Here is a 14,812-nt window from a genome sequence, read left to right as displayed (position 1 = left end):
ACCAGAAAAACATGATTCACATCCGTGTATTTACATATACAAGAGGGACATTCGGGTTTTTCACTGTTCTAGAAGGACCTAAAGACCCTTTGGCTGCCCAAATGAGGAGGATCCAGGCAGCCTTCCCGTGTGTTTTGAAGAGGCTCTCGATTTTAGCACCTTGTGCCACTTTGCAGGGGGAAGCAGTGTGCCTCTCTGCAGAGAGCAGAGAACAGGTGCATGCCATAAAACTGAATCAGAATTTGCATCCCAAATTAAAGAAAAAGACATTTGAGCTTGTTGATAGCACCAGGCACGCAATTAGTCCCACAGATTTGGTGATACTATTCACATGATTAAAGTTCTTCATGAAAGAAATTAGGCATATGTTTAACTGTTTTGTAGTGATAGGGCCAGCTAGCATTTCTTGAACCTCTGCGGGATTGTTGTTTGATGTAAATATCTGTGTTTGGTTTTGTTGGATTAAAAAAGGGGAATAGGAGAACAAGCCCAATTTCGGTACTGCATTAGATCTTAAAGATAAATTGTATTTTCTTTTTAAATATTCATAATTGCAGTGAGACCTGATCTATGGAAGCAGTGTATAACTGCAGTCAGATTACAAATCCTAAAGGTTTTTTTATCCAATATTTAGCATAAATCTTGGCTTATACTACTGCAAGAATTTACCACTTCAGGACATAATGTTATAAAAAAGAATTTCAACCTTATGCCTTACAGTTTCATGCTCTTTTTAAATGAAGGAACAGCTGCCAGCTGATGAGAACTGTGGTACATTATCATAAAAAGTTTTAACTGAGATCTCTCCTAGAGAAGCTCTACAGAAATGCAACTTTTAAAATCAGGACAAAAATATGAGGTAAAGGGGGATGGCCTAATAAGTAGGAAATGCTCTGCATCCTTTTCCAAGAGGATGAGGCCCAAAGAAAAGCCAAAAAAAAAAAAAAAAGCCACCTCAAAAAAGAGGAGGAAACTGTTTAGCACAAAACTATGCAAGCTGAAAAACCACAAGTGATCTAGAAGCTTTTGCTAGTACAAGGCAAGGCGGCTATTGCCTAATGTGCTGAAATGAGGCAGACTGGCTTCAGAGTACAACTGCTTAGGTAGCACTCCAAGAATTGAAAAGTTGAACACTTAAAGGATGATGACAAATCAATTCCTGCCTGGGAAAGGCAGGAACTGTGGTTAACTCTGGTTAGCCGGGCTGGGATAAACCCTGACCGGCACTGCCAGGCGTAGTGACAGAAACCTGAGCCCAGCCACCCAGCTCGCCGGAGACCATGCACCCACAGCATCTCTGCAATTTCAGAGCTGATCCCTACAAATGAGGGGTGGTCTACTGGTCTTTGCTAAGTCTTTCCCCTCTGCTTACTGGTATTTCCAGGCTGTAGATGCTGGCGTTGCACCCAGGCCACACGGGTGGGAGGTGCTGGCCTGGGGATGTTTTCCACCTCACAAAGCACCAAAAGAAAACCCTCTTCCCAGGGCAGAAGATGCTCCTGATGCTGAGGTGGCAGGGCAGGGCGCAGGAGAGGTGATGCTCCCTGCCCGCTCTGACTCTGCACCAGGCCTGTCACGGCAGCGTGGGCTCAGGGTCAAGAAACAAGGGCACATTGGCTCCAGCACCAGCAGGTGGTGGCCCCTGGGGAGATCCCAGCGTTTCCCTGCTCCATCCTCACCTCTTGGTCATCAGGTCTTCCTTGATTTCAGTGTTACAGGATCCGGAACTTCCACCGCATATGAAACAGTGGAATGAACGCTGGTATTTCGGAGGTTTTGTGGATTTCCAGTAAGAGTGAACTAGGGGTGGGGATGAAATGTTGACATCAGGGAGTGCTCACCTGCTTTTTGTAGCCCACAGCTCTGGACCTGAAAAGCACCTAAAAAGCATTGGCTCAGGGAGACTGATGCATGAACAGCAGCTTTCACTCAGGAAAAACCTCAGCTTCCAAAGCAAATTTCACCTTAACTAAAACAGCATTTTTTTTCAGGAAAATAGTGCTATCTGTCATGATTGCATTTGGCAAGCCACACTAGCTTTACAGTTGTTATTTAGAAACACAGTGTTTGCCAACATGATACAATCATAGATGCAAGTCTCTTTACTTCAGAGGGGAAACAGCTTTGAAATGGCAAATGAAGTTCGGCAAATTTTGGCAACTACTTTAAGAGTGGATTATTACAGACAATATTTTTCTGCTGTGCAATTACTCTGTTTTCCATGAGAACTCCTGCTGAGCCAGCTCAGGGACAGCAGACACAGTGGTACCACTGTCACAGGCCAAGGCAAAGCCTTGGTAAAGTATTAACACACAGCCACAGTTGTCACCTCAGCCCTGACTGATTTAAAACAGATTATTCTTTGCATACTGCATATTTGGCAGGCTGAACTGAGATCCTTAGATTATTTGATTGATTTCCATTTCTATGATAAACCTGTATTTGCTTGGTCTTGCCTCCTGTTTGATGCCAGGGATAAGCAGTTGGGCTCCAGAGTTTTCCTTCAGCCCCCTCCGTATATTGTGCATACAACAGTTGGCATTGCAGTTTGGTTTGTTGCTTGGAGACAGATGCAGGGACGCACAGTGGCATAAATCACACCTGACTCTGTTGCTAAGGAAATAAGACCATCTCCTGCTTTTCCTTCAGGCCTTGTAATAAGAGAGGCAAACAAAATCCGTATTCAGGATATTTAAAATATTGCTTTAATTTAACAAAAGTGAAAAGGAAACTACATAATGCACATCTGTAACAGCTTTCCTGGGGAACAAATACTGCATTTTCTTTCTTCTGGAGGTGATTACTGGAAGCACAGGATTTGAACACATTGTGTGATGGAGGAGAATAATTAGACACAGTCTGGATTTGGGGCATAAAAACTCAATAAACTTTTTGGAGGGTTTTTAAACTTGCAGAGTGGTGCCTGGTGGTGCTCATCCTAATGTTTACGGAGTTTCAAAGAGAAAAAAACCAAGAAATTTTTGCTACCAAAAGCTTGACTGAAAAAGTGAAAATTGGGCTTGAGAAGCTAGTTTTTGCTTCAGGAAGACCATAAAAGAAATGAGTTTGTCAAGCTAATGAAGAAACACAGATACATACCTAAGTTGTCCTTGACAAAATGCTCATTAAAGAGTTAGCTAAGAAAATATGTTTGGGGAACATGAGAGAATCTGTGAACACATTTCTCAGTGTCTCACAGCTTTACCTTAGGCTTCTTTCCCAAGAGGAAGCTGGAAAGCGGCACGAGTGCGAAGGCTGGTCAGATGGACCTATTGCTGCTGCTGGTCCCTCAGAGCAGCAGGGAAGGAGCTAGGCATCCTCTGCTCCGAATTATTCTCTCCTCTTGGTGAAAGCAGTGTGCAATAGCTCCCTTTTTGTAAACGTGACTTCACAATGTGCAGTGTATGTTATTTTTCACTTTTTCAAATAAGACAAACTTTCTCATCTTTTATCTTTTGCAGAACCCATGTAAGTCCCTAATCAGCACAGCACACCAAATCTGAGTGTTGCATCATGTTGGAAACAAAGTTCATCGCGACAGGGAAACACATCCTTGGAAATTTTGCTCTTGAGAGGTATTAAGAGGTTTAGAGGTACCTGAACATTTAGAGTCTGTTACCAGTATTGGCACTGATTTGAAGGTCTCATAACTGTTTCTTTATGTCTTATTTATTTATTTTGTTTTATACAACCAATAAGGGAAGAACCTATACCTGTCCCTAAGCATTCCTCATAACTGAGGAACTGAGAGATGTGTATTAAAATTCCTAAGCTTTATCAGAAAAAGCACAAGCAACAACATTATTCCCTCTTTTAAAGACCACAGCTTAAATGCCCATCGTTTATCACTCTGAGAAGTTTTGCCTTCAAAATTCAGGAAAAAGAGCTGGGCTTTGTAGGCTTGACCAGAACACCTTTCTTTAGGTGGACCCAAAATATCAAACAACGCAAATCATTCCCAGTAATTCCTCCCCTCTGTTGCAGGGCGAGGCTGACGGCATGAATGGCTGGTCCTGGAGATGGCCAGTGGAGGGTCAGGTGGGTGGTGGGCCTTGCAGCTTTCACCACCATGGGGGTCTTTGGAGCTGTGGGAGCCACTGAGGTGAGCTGTAGAAAGGGCAAAGCAAAAACCAGCTCCAGGTTTCACATGCACATTTAATCACCTGAATACTAGTATGCTAACTGGTCCTTCAGGTTATAAATTTGTATTGCATTAGTGGGCAGAGGTCCCTCTTAGCATGTTGCTGTGAACAACACCTGAGCTGAAGAATTTACTGCTGTAGTGAGGAAAGTGAATTGCAAGGAGAGGGAAAGTGAGGAAACAGTCAGGGTCAGGGTAGTATGTAGTGCTGCCAGAGTGTCTGCCTAACCATTGCAAGGTGTTTCTAGGTGCTGTGCTGTAAATGGATTACAAGAAGAATTTAAAAGAAATTACTGTTCTTTCTCCTTTCTCCTGCCCTCTTATCTCTCACAGACACAGGCAGTTTTAGCAGAGAAATTCATTGCCTTTTCATACTTACATTTTAAAATATTTTCTTTATGTGTGTACATGAAATGCCAGAAGTTTCTTCCATATCTAGCAAGACTTCCTTTTTTCAAGAACTGGGTGCACAGTAAAAGGACATTCAGATTATATCAATGTACTTTCGTGAGGATTTTTTTTTTCTGAAGGTATTATTCCTTGGTCAGCAAACCATTTATCCACTGCTGGCACACACACAGAGTCTGAAATCCTTTGCTCTCGTATTTTTCTTAATTATCCTTCTTCATTGTCCTAGAGCTCCTCTCTGTGCAGCAGAAAGAAGGTGGCACTTCAAATCAATCTCAGCTGAACTTCTCTGACTTACTGAAAGTTGCTCAAACAGCTTCTCCCAATAAAGTGAATTTCTAAAATATTTTATAGTGAGAAGTATTGGAGAAGAGAGTTGGGGTGCTGACTAATAGATACTCTTCTCTCAGAGTGTTGAAATCCCGCTAGTGCGGGTGATCAACCATGTCCCAGCCAGACTTCCAACTTCAAGTGTGTGTGCACGAAGGTCGTTTCTCAAAACAGCTTTGCTCTTCCTGGAGGCAGCAGGGTTTCAAAATACCTCATTTGGCCTCTAGGGTGCCTTTAGTTTGGGGGATTAAGGACATCTGTCTCCATACAGGTCAAGAAAATTTTCAACCTGGGACACTAAGTTTGTTTCCAGGGAAGAAGAACGATGCAGGAGATCAATTCATATTTCTGACTCTCATTTGCAATGGAAAAAGTATCTCCTGCCTTCCTCCTCCTTCCACAACACTCCGGCTGTTCAGCCAACAGTGTGTCTTGCAAAGCTTTTGCAACATCGCAGGGAAAGCCAAAACAGCTCTCGTGAAGGCTGGCCCCCTCGCCTTCAGCACTGAGCCCCCCATCAACTTCAAAGGGGCAAGGATTTTACCTGCTGTGTCTCCTCAGTCTGCACGTGATTCAAGTTGTTTATCTTCCAGACCACTCACAAGCCTCCTGCTGCCACTTCCCTTTCAGCAGTGGAAAATTCTTCCAAAAATGAAATTCTAAAAAAGGGACCGAGTTTTTCTGGCTTTTTCACTTCGTATGGCTAGTGGAATAACACATCAACACTCCTGTTTCGCAGACAGCATACGCTTAATATAACAGTGAGGAGATATTATCAGTATATCTTTACAATGTAGCTGCAGCTGAATATTCTGTACCATTTCCACACAGAGATTGTCAACAAAATACTTATGATCTGAACCAAAGTACATTTTCTTCCATTCATAAATACATATTGTTTGATATGCTTATGTGCTGGTTTTGGCTGGGATAGAGTCAATTTTCTTCATGGTAGCTGGCATGGGGCTGTGTTTTGGGTTTGTGCTGGAAACAGCGTTGGTAACATTGGGATGTTTTAGCTGATGCTGAGCAGGGCTTACACAGGGTCAAGGCCTTTTCTGCTCCTCACCCCAGCCCCCAGCGAGGAGGCGGGGGAGCACAAGAAGCTGGGAGGGGGCACAGCCGGGACAGCTGACCCCAACTGACCCAAGGGATATCCCACACCGTATGATGTCATGCTCAGCACATAAAGCTGGGGGAAGAAGAAGGAAGGGGGGGATGTTCGGAGTGATGGTGTTTGTCCTCCCAAGTCACTGTTACACGTGATGGAGCCCTGCTTTCCTGGGGATGGCTGAGAACCTGCCTGCCTACGGGAAGCAGTGAATGAATTCCTTGCTTGTGTTTGCTTACATGCACGGGTTTTGCTTTCCCTGTTAAAGTGTCTTTATCTCAACCCACTTTTACCCTTCTGATTCTCTCCCCATCCCACCATGGGGCTTAGTTGCCGGCCGGGGTTAAACCACAACAGCTTACGTATGTACATTTGCATAAACCTATTGTTTTACATAGAACTGCATGTCACTGAACTTCAACCCAGAAAGAATCTTGTTAAAACAAAAGGCTTCTTAAAAACCTTCAAGTTGAACCTAGCACTTACAATTACATTAACTAAGCTGACATAAATGCTTTGTTATGCTCGGCCACTGTGCTCTGCTCAGAAAGGTCTTTTCATTTGTCTGGACAGTGATGGAACCAAACATCGGGCTTTTTTTCTCTCCAGTTTCTTCCTCTTCTCCAAGTCTGTCTGCACCTCCTTTGTTTCACGGTGCCTTCACTGGCGCTGGGGACTGCCCTGACAGGAGCTGTGGACACAGCCCAGCCATCCCCTGGTTCTCCAGGACTGGGCTCCCCAGCCTCCTCCTGAGGCCAGTTTAGCTTCATCCTCAGGTACGTGGGCTTCGCAAAGCTGTAATTGCCATGAGGAAACACTCTGGATCTTCCCTTAGGTGAAAGAAAACAGGATGCGCGCTGGATGGATTAAGTTTCTGCTTTCCACAGCAGCAGAAATTGGAAATCTGTTGCTTTGCACACACAGGAAAGGGTATTTCAGTGAAGTCTGTATGTGTGTCTGCAGATTACTGCAGAATTCTTTCGCTTTTCATTGTCTCGTTTGTGTGAGCCCCCACCAACCTCCACAGGGCCGGAGCCGACATGAGGAAGAGCACAGTTGTGCTCTAACCTGCTCAGCCCTTGCAAAAGCACATTGAAAGCAGCTCATTTGCAGAAACGACAGGGAATATTTGTTGCTGTAGAGGGTTGTTTTTCACTATTGCCCTGAAAAATTTTCACAAGAAGATTGAGTACCTGAAAAAAAAGCAGAACAACTAAAAGATCAGCTGTATATTAAGGCAAAGTGATGGTACACTGAGCTCAGGCTGTGGGTCAAGGAAAAGAGCTGCCCAGTGTTGTGGTGGGAAGCACTGGGACTTTGTTTTGTTGTCGGAGTGGCACTTTGGACTTGCAAGTAACACTCTGAATTTAGACTCCACTTTTGATGAGACATCCTTCTCCCCTTAAAACAAACAAAAAAATATGATCTCTAGTGCTTGCAGTGGGTGTTGTGGGGGTAAGGCATGAACAGCCCTGCTCCCAGCCCTGGTGCCAGTCCTGCTGGCCAGGGCACAAGCAGTGCCTTTCCCTCCAGCCGCCCATCCCAAACAGCCCCATCCCTCCCACCACTGTCCTGCTGGGATCTGTCTTCCCTGCTTCCTATTTGATTTAGTTGATGGCAAAAGACAACTTCTGAAGGGATGATTTTCGTTTGGCCAACATGTATTTTTCAACAGGGCTTTGGATGTCGGAAAAACGTGACCAGACTTAAAGGTCTTGAATCCAAAATGCAGGTGCTGAAACTCTCCTTACACTACTAACATACTTAGCTGCGTCAGTGGATCAAGGCCTTATTCTGATTTCCAGCTACTGCATCCAATGAAAAAACAGTTAAAAATGGGTAAAACGGGAAAACACTGCTAAAATACTGGCAGGCTGTGAGGAGCACTGTGTTAAAGATGCAACCTGCATGAGCTGCGGGGAGAGTGCAAGCGATTGTGGCGCGTTGGAGGGCAGTTTGCGGGCTCTCCACCTGCTGGCAAGCAGTGGGAGGAGGCTGGTCAGAGCCAGACTGCACCTTTCGCCCTTTGTGTTGGATTATGGTGCTTGTGGGTTATATGGGGAGTAGTCTCTGATGGTCTTTTTAACCCTGGTCTTTCCCAAGAGAACCAGGCAAATATTTTACAGCCTAGGGGCTAAAACGTGTGAGTTCATACTGCGAAAAAGAGTGAGTTTTAATCTTAAGGGGATTGTATTTTTATGAGGAATTCCTCACATCTTTTCCTTGCTCGGTGTCATACAGATCATTACATTTTCAGGCTTAATTATCTCTATAATCCAGAGCTGCACTGCATTTAATGAAACTGGTTTTAACAACCTTTCATTCTGGTAGCAAGTCGTGATTAGGGCCCAATCCTGCAGGCAAAAAATGCTTTCAGAAACAGATGCTTGTTTTCCAAGCTCTAGTTAGAAATATTTTGGAATGGTTCATTAGGTACAGTGTGGTCAGGCAATTAAGGTCTTAGGTGCACGGGCACATAGGTCAAGGGTGGGGCAGCAATTCAAAGCAGAGAGAAGTGGAGCCAAGTCCACAGGAATCGGGAGGTGCTGGGCAGCAGAGGGAGAGGTGCTTTCTGAAGGAAAAGCAAGACCCAGAGGATGGAGGTCCAGGGGCAGAGATAAGCCCCAGAACTTGGTCTCTAATGTCCTGGTGATACCACCACCTTTGGACATCCACTTTCTCCATGCCCTTGGGGGATTCTCTTCCTCTCTTCGTTACCACCCACTTTTTCCATTCTCTTGTTCTATCCCTCTTTCTCTCTCACCTCATTTTCTTGGTCTGAAAGAACAAATATCCCTGGTGTCAGGTAAGATGTGTGTTGTTGCACACAGTATTATTACCTTTGAGCAACACCCATGTAGCATTCCTTTGCATCACCAGGTGGAGTGGGGCACACTACAGAAACTCTGACTTACCACAGTTAGTTCTCATCTCCGTTTCTCTAGTGCCTGTGCTGACCTCTTCCCACCTCTTCCTCTAGAGAAGCCAGGTGCACCACCCCTTTCTTTGACACTGCCCCGCATCCCATACTACCAGACCTGCAAACGCCAAGCTGGAACAACTGCACCGCTCACACTGATCATGGGGGGTGTGTAATTAAAAAGGAACATTACCTCTCATCCCCCACTGACTGCAGCCTGTGAAATGTGGCTAGCATACAGATTCGAGTGGTGTGCTAAAATCTCATTAGTCCTGCTGACTGTTTTCAGCACCTTTTGGGAGTGCTTCATTACCATGCAAACAGCAAGAGCCTGTTTGGAAAGCCTCATCCAGGAGGCAGAAATGCATCTTTCATGAAACATGAGTCCAGTTGCCAAGAGTGGAACTGGCCACTGTTAACACTCTACAGCTCCTGTTGGAAAGTCTCTATGTCACCCAGCATCCTTTCTATTTAAAAATAGAAAAGACTTTTAATCTCCAGTGGCTTAGGATGTAAGCACAGTAGATGCATCAGCTATTAACCAACTGATACTAGTTTCCCATCCAGGGGATCCAAATCCTGATGAATTCAGTGGAGTATTTTCATTATCTTCATTGATTTTGGCCTATTCTCCAACAGGCACAGAAATAAAAATAATCTTTTTATTATTGCTCAATGTTCATTGCTTAAGCAGCCATTATACGTTTATTTGCTTTCACTATTTTCTCATTTAATGTAGTTCCCATTTCCTCTAGCCTCTTTTAAACAACTTTTACTATGGAACATGAATAGTTTGACTGATTTTTGCTCTTTTAAAAATAATCCTACAGCAAAGAAATGGGAACTACATAATAGTGCATATGTGCTGCTCAGTCATAGCCAAGATCAATTACAAGATGTCATTCTGAATATCTTGACGGTAAAGAAACAGTTGTAAAATCTGAGAGTCCCTTTTTATAGAACTTAATTTCCATACTTTAACAAATTAAAAAGTACTTTACTATCTATTTAGAAATACTTTTTCCTCTTCCTCTTCAGTTGCTAAATACCCTGCCCGGTAGGTCGGAACTACATCCTTAACGGCTGACAGATACAAACTGGTTGCATCTTCTGTTTCTGGTGGTCCACTGTAAAATCCTGCGAGCACTATCCACTTCTGATTATCTCATCCATTTAATTCCTGCTTCCTTCACTGATTTTTCTGTGTATGGGTTTGTCTTTTCTTACCACTATGTGATAACATAATAAATATCATCAGTGAAAATGGCTTTTTTTCTTGACTTGGTTCTGTCTTGCATTTTTAACAGTTTTTACTCTGCTTTGAACATTGCTAATTTGTCTGTGCTAGCTACAATCCCAAAGGTAAGATCTCAGCATCCAGACAATCTGAATTCTTCTGGAGTGTGTTGTGGATTGCTATACTGCTTTTTAGTGAAGATTTTAGTTAGACTGGTCAAAATTTTCTGTTCATACAAAGGGCTCTGTTTTCCGACAAAACCAGGTAGAGTCATGGGGCTATCTGGCTGCCTTGAAAACTTTGCATTCTTTTTTTGCTGCCGCTAGAAAACTGAAAAGTTAGCAGAGGAGAGGTTGGTCTGGGTCTTTCAACTCTATTTTTTTTTAACCAAAGGTAGATATTTTCATATCAATAAAGTCTTTTGTGACCATGTCAGCATGTGGCTACATGGATTATGATCAGCACTGGAGCTTGTTTCTGCATTCCTTGTGGTAGGTCCACCACTAAACTAGCTCATTTAGCCCTCGTTTTTGTTAAAACATGGTTTTCTACCTTGAGAATGTGCTGAAATTCAAATGCTTGAATCAAGCTTTCTCTGCAAGTTCTTCATCAAGCTAAACATGAGGCCTGCAAGTCACAGAAACTCTTGTTCATGACAAAATGTTCATGAGCATAGAAGCTCATGAATAGAAAATTTTTAAACATTGTCAGGTCCATTTAGAAATAAAAAGCAACCTGTCTCTCATCCTTCCCTGTGCCGAAGTTGCGTACTTTGCTGTGATCTGGTAGCACTGGCTAAAAAATAGGGCTTTTCATGTTTTGCCATCACTGCTCTTGGTAACGCCATGAGAGTCTCTGTAGCAATGCTGACATAACCGAACTTGTTTGTTTTTAACCTGGTAAAAAAGTAGCCCCTGTTGTGTTTTTAAGCAAACATCTTAGCAAACACAGCATGACTCTGCATGACAAACTTAGAAAAAACAAAACAAACCACCTTCCAGAAACCTGAGAAATAGTCTTCAGAGAGGAGTAGCTATGGTGAAATTGATTTCCACCTGAGAACTGGATACAAATATTATCATTCATCTTTTAGCCTCTTTATTTCAAAGTTTCCAGAATCTGGTTAACTATAACAAACTGTCTTGCCATACACTTTAATTATTTTATTCTGTTCTAGTAGTAGATGTAGTAGGCATTTTGGACTTGACTTTTATTTGCATTAAGACACATATACTCCCTCGGGTCCTCTTTATATTATTGCAATGTCTCTGCTTTGGTTATAAAGTATGCAAGGAAAAACGTAGTTTGGATCTTAATATTAACCCATCACGTTTGCAGTCTCTGTAGTTCACAACAACAAAGAGTGGGGATAACGTTGACACCCTGGCATTTGCCACTGCCCAGAACAAATATGGCCCCTTCTCAGACTCAGTATCAGCACCAGCAAGGATGCTCAGATTTTCTTAGTAGAGAATCAGAGTGCAGAATAAAACACATTTTATTTAGCTTGAAAAGCAGAAACAGACATATTGTTTCCTATAAAATGAAGAGAAGACTATTTACCCTGTTTCTGCAAGGCTTTTTTTCTCTCTCCTCAGAAATTTTGTAAGCTTTTTTGACAGGACAAATACTGCTAAGTAGAGATTGCTTAATGAATGCAAGGTGAGACTGTCAAAGTAGCCAGATGAAGTATGAAATTACAACAAAAATCCTTGTAACACTCATATGGTCATTTAAAAAATGATCTCTTCTCATTCAACCAATCTACACTTTGACTCTTTAGGGTTTTCTGTGCTGGTATTACAGATAAAAATGACTTTTTACACCTGCTAGCCATGAGGAGTAAGGAAGTTGAGAGTAACGCAGATCCACTGCGATCTCAGGTAACTGGAAGATAATTGGGAACTCAGCTGCAAACAACTGGAAGGGCTTTGCTGCCCAGATGTGACTGATGGCGTCATTTAAAGCTATAAGAGCTGCAAACATGGGATGGCAGCCAGGATTTGTTCTGAAAAACTTCTATTAATAGAAATGGGCAGTAAGAAGGAGGAAGAGACCAAACCTCAGAAGCAGAATCCACTGAAAAACTTAAAATATTTAAACAATACTAATTCTTCTGTTCAAAGCCTGATTTTGAATTAATTAACAACAGATTTAGAGTAGCCTCTAAATAAATCAGATATAATAGGAAAATTACAGACAGACACTACCCCATTAAGCCATTTTTTTCTTTTACCTTTCAGAGTGGAATGTACTTTATGTAATTTAGACAAAAAGATCCTGTTACTCCTTTGTTATTCACATGATTAAAATAGATGCCAAGGACATGTGAAAAGGCAAAGTATCTGACTGTTAAAATGACAACATATAACAGTGAATGTTTGCCATTAAAATGGTAATTTTTAAGAGAATAAAAACAATGGAAAGCCTTTTTTAACAATGAAATTAATTTTGAGTGCTGAAGTGACATTCCTACTGGCTAAATTACTCTGTTTTTCTGTTCTGCAGCAGCAGAGGTGTCACTATTCATCCATGCTGTTATAGCTGCAGACTGGAGAGAACACAATACATGATGAACAGATAGTACAATTTCAATTTTCCTTCTCTTCATGGCATTTTCAGTGAGCTCAGCATAGCTGTGAATAAAAGAGCAAAGATGGTATTTTTTTCAGTATCTTGGCACTGCCTTTCATTTTCGTTGTACCTGGTCTCTCTTAAGCTATTAAACTATTTGCTTCCTGGAATCCACTTTCTTTGACAAGTTCAGACTTGTTATTTGTAGGGATTTCAGTAATTTGACCAAAATATGGGATATTTTTTTTTCCTCTTTTTAAATAGGAAGGAAAGTTTGTATGGATGCTCTGATTTTGATTTACAGGCTGCCATTGTTTATAAATAATTTAAAACTAGTAAAATGGCAGGTTCCATCTAAACCACAGTAAGCTGCTCTTCAATGAATCTAAGTGAAGGGTTTGCTCTGGTTTTCATTAAACTATTCCCAAGCAGACACACAGACAAACGCTGAAGTTTCAAACCACTGAAAAGCTCCAAAAAGCTACCTTTTTAAGTCAAAGCTTCCACATAATTGTTTCTTCAGGTTGCTGTAGAAATGTTTCCTACTTTCTATCCCATAAAAGCTTCCTCTCCCATCCCACTTCCCTCCCAATCATTTAAGCCTGTGTTCCCACAAGTTTGTAGAGACCTAGTGACAGATTTTAAGCCTGCTATCTTAGCAGTCACAGTGCATTAGAAACAGAGGCAAACCTCTTCAGACATGATGAGAGTGAGACATGTTAGAGGGGCCTGGTTGTTGCAAAGCAGAGTATCCACGGTTTGAAAATCCAGACTGTGAAGAATCTTACTTCGGGCATTAAAAACCCGTATAAGCAAGGGCCAGCAAGTTTCTACTCAGCACAGAGAGGGACATTTACAGTTCTCCAGCAAAGCAGAAAGCTTTACTGAGAGACCTGCAATGATACCAGATAGTTTAGGCATTATTATACATAATAATACATTTTAAAATGGCAGGGGTTTGCAGGTATTTGTTTTATTTTGCTCTGAGCTACACCCAAAGCTTCAGAGACTGGGAAAGATCAACAACAGTATTAACATGTTTAACCTTTCAAAAAGCTGTATACTTCGGTTTTATCTCAGAAGAGAGAACACACAGTGGAGTGGATAAAAATTCAGCAGCAGTTTTCCAGGTAACCAGTGCAATCCATTAATAACTTTGTCACTTAAACTGATTTGAGCCAATCATGTTGATAAAAACATTCATTACTACTTACTTGGATGCTCTTTAGAAATCTTGAATTTTTTTACTGAAATTTCTTCCTGTCCTTTGGAGATGGTGTAAAGCAACATCTTCCATCTTCAGGTCATTAGTGGGTTTTGGTCTTTGTATGCAAAATGTGGATTAATCTTTTTTTTTTTTTTTTTCTTCATGTTTACTAATACCAGTGATTTTGGAAGGAGCAGATTAACATCCTAATATGCAGGAAGTAATACTGCAAAAATTAAACCTGCCTCAGTGACTGTTTGCTTACTCCTCCCCCTTTTTCATGTACTTCTTGATTCAGATTCAACATCTCCCCTGAAGTCAACCATCTATTCACATTTCCCCAGTCAAATCCCACTTTAAGAGCTATTTCTATTGCAAAAAGTGAGTCAGCAAAATTTGCTTTATTTAAATACCTTAGAAATAGTCACTCATTTTCCAAGAAATTGTTCCATTATTTCGTGGCTCGAGGAAGAGCTTTTCTGCATATTTGCTCTGGAAACTTGGACAGAAAGAGAAAAGAGGGTTCTTATTAGTCGTTCCCTGCATTTTTATTTCCAAAGCCAGCTCTTACAGAAGGCGTTGAGTGAGACCATGAGCTACAGGACCACAGCTGACCCTCCTAGGAATTCAAGGTGAACTGATCGCTGGTCCTGGTGCAGGCATGGCTCTCTCTGGGCTCTGGTTCTGACAGATCTAACAGGTGAACTTCCATACGCGTATCAACAACTTTGATACTAAACAAACAGTCACGCTGAAGTCAAAAGATCAGGCTTGTTCTAACAGTTCAAGATGGCTCACAGAGCTTTAGCAGGTTCATTCATTCATTGATCTGGAGGCAACAATGTAAATGCTTTGTTAACGCCAACACTTAAGATGCTTCTCCA

The sequence above is a fragment of the Egretta garzetta genome, unplaced genomic scaffold (genome assembly GCF_000687185.1).
Source record: "Egretta garzetta isolate BGI_Z169 unplaced genomic scaffold, ASM68718v1 scaffold59, whole genome shotgun sequence".
Lineage (NCBI taxonomy): Eukaryota > Metazoa > Chordata > Aves > Pelecaniformes > Ardeidae > Egretta > Egretta garzetta.
Note: the sequence above shows the minus strand (reverse complement) of the source record.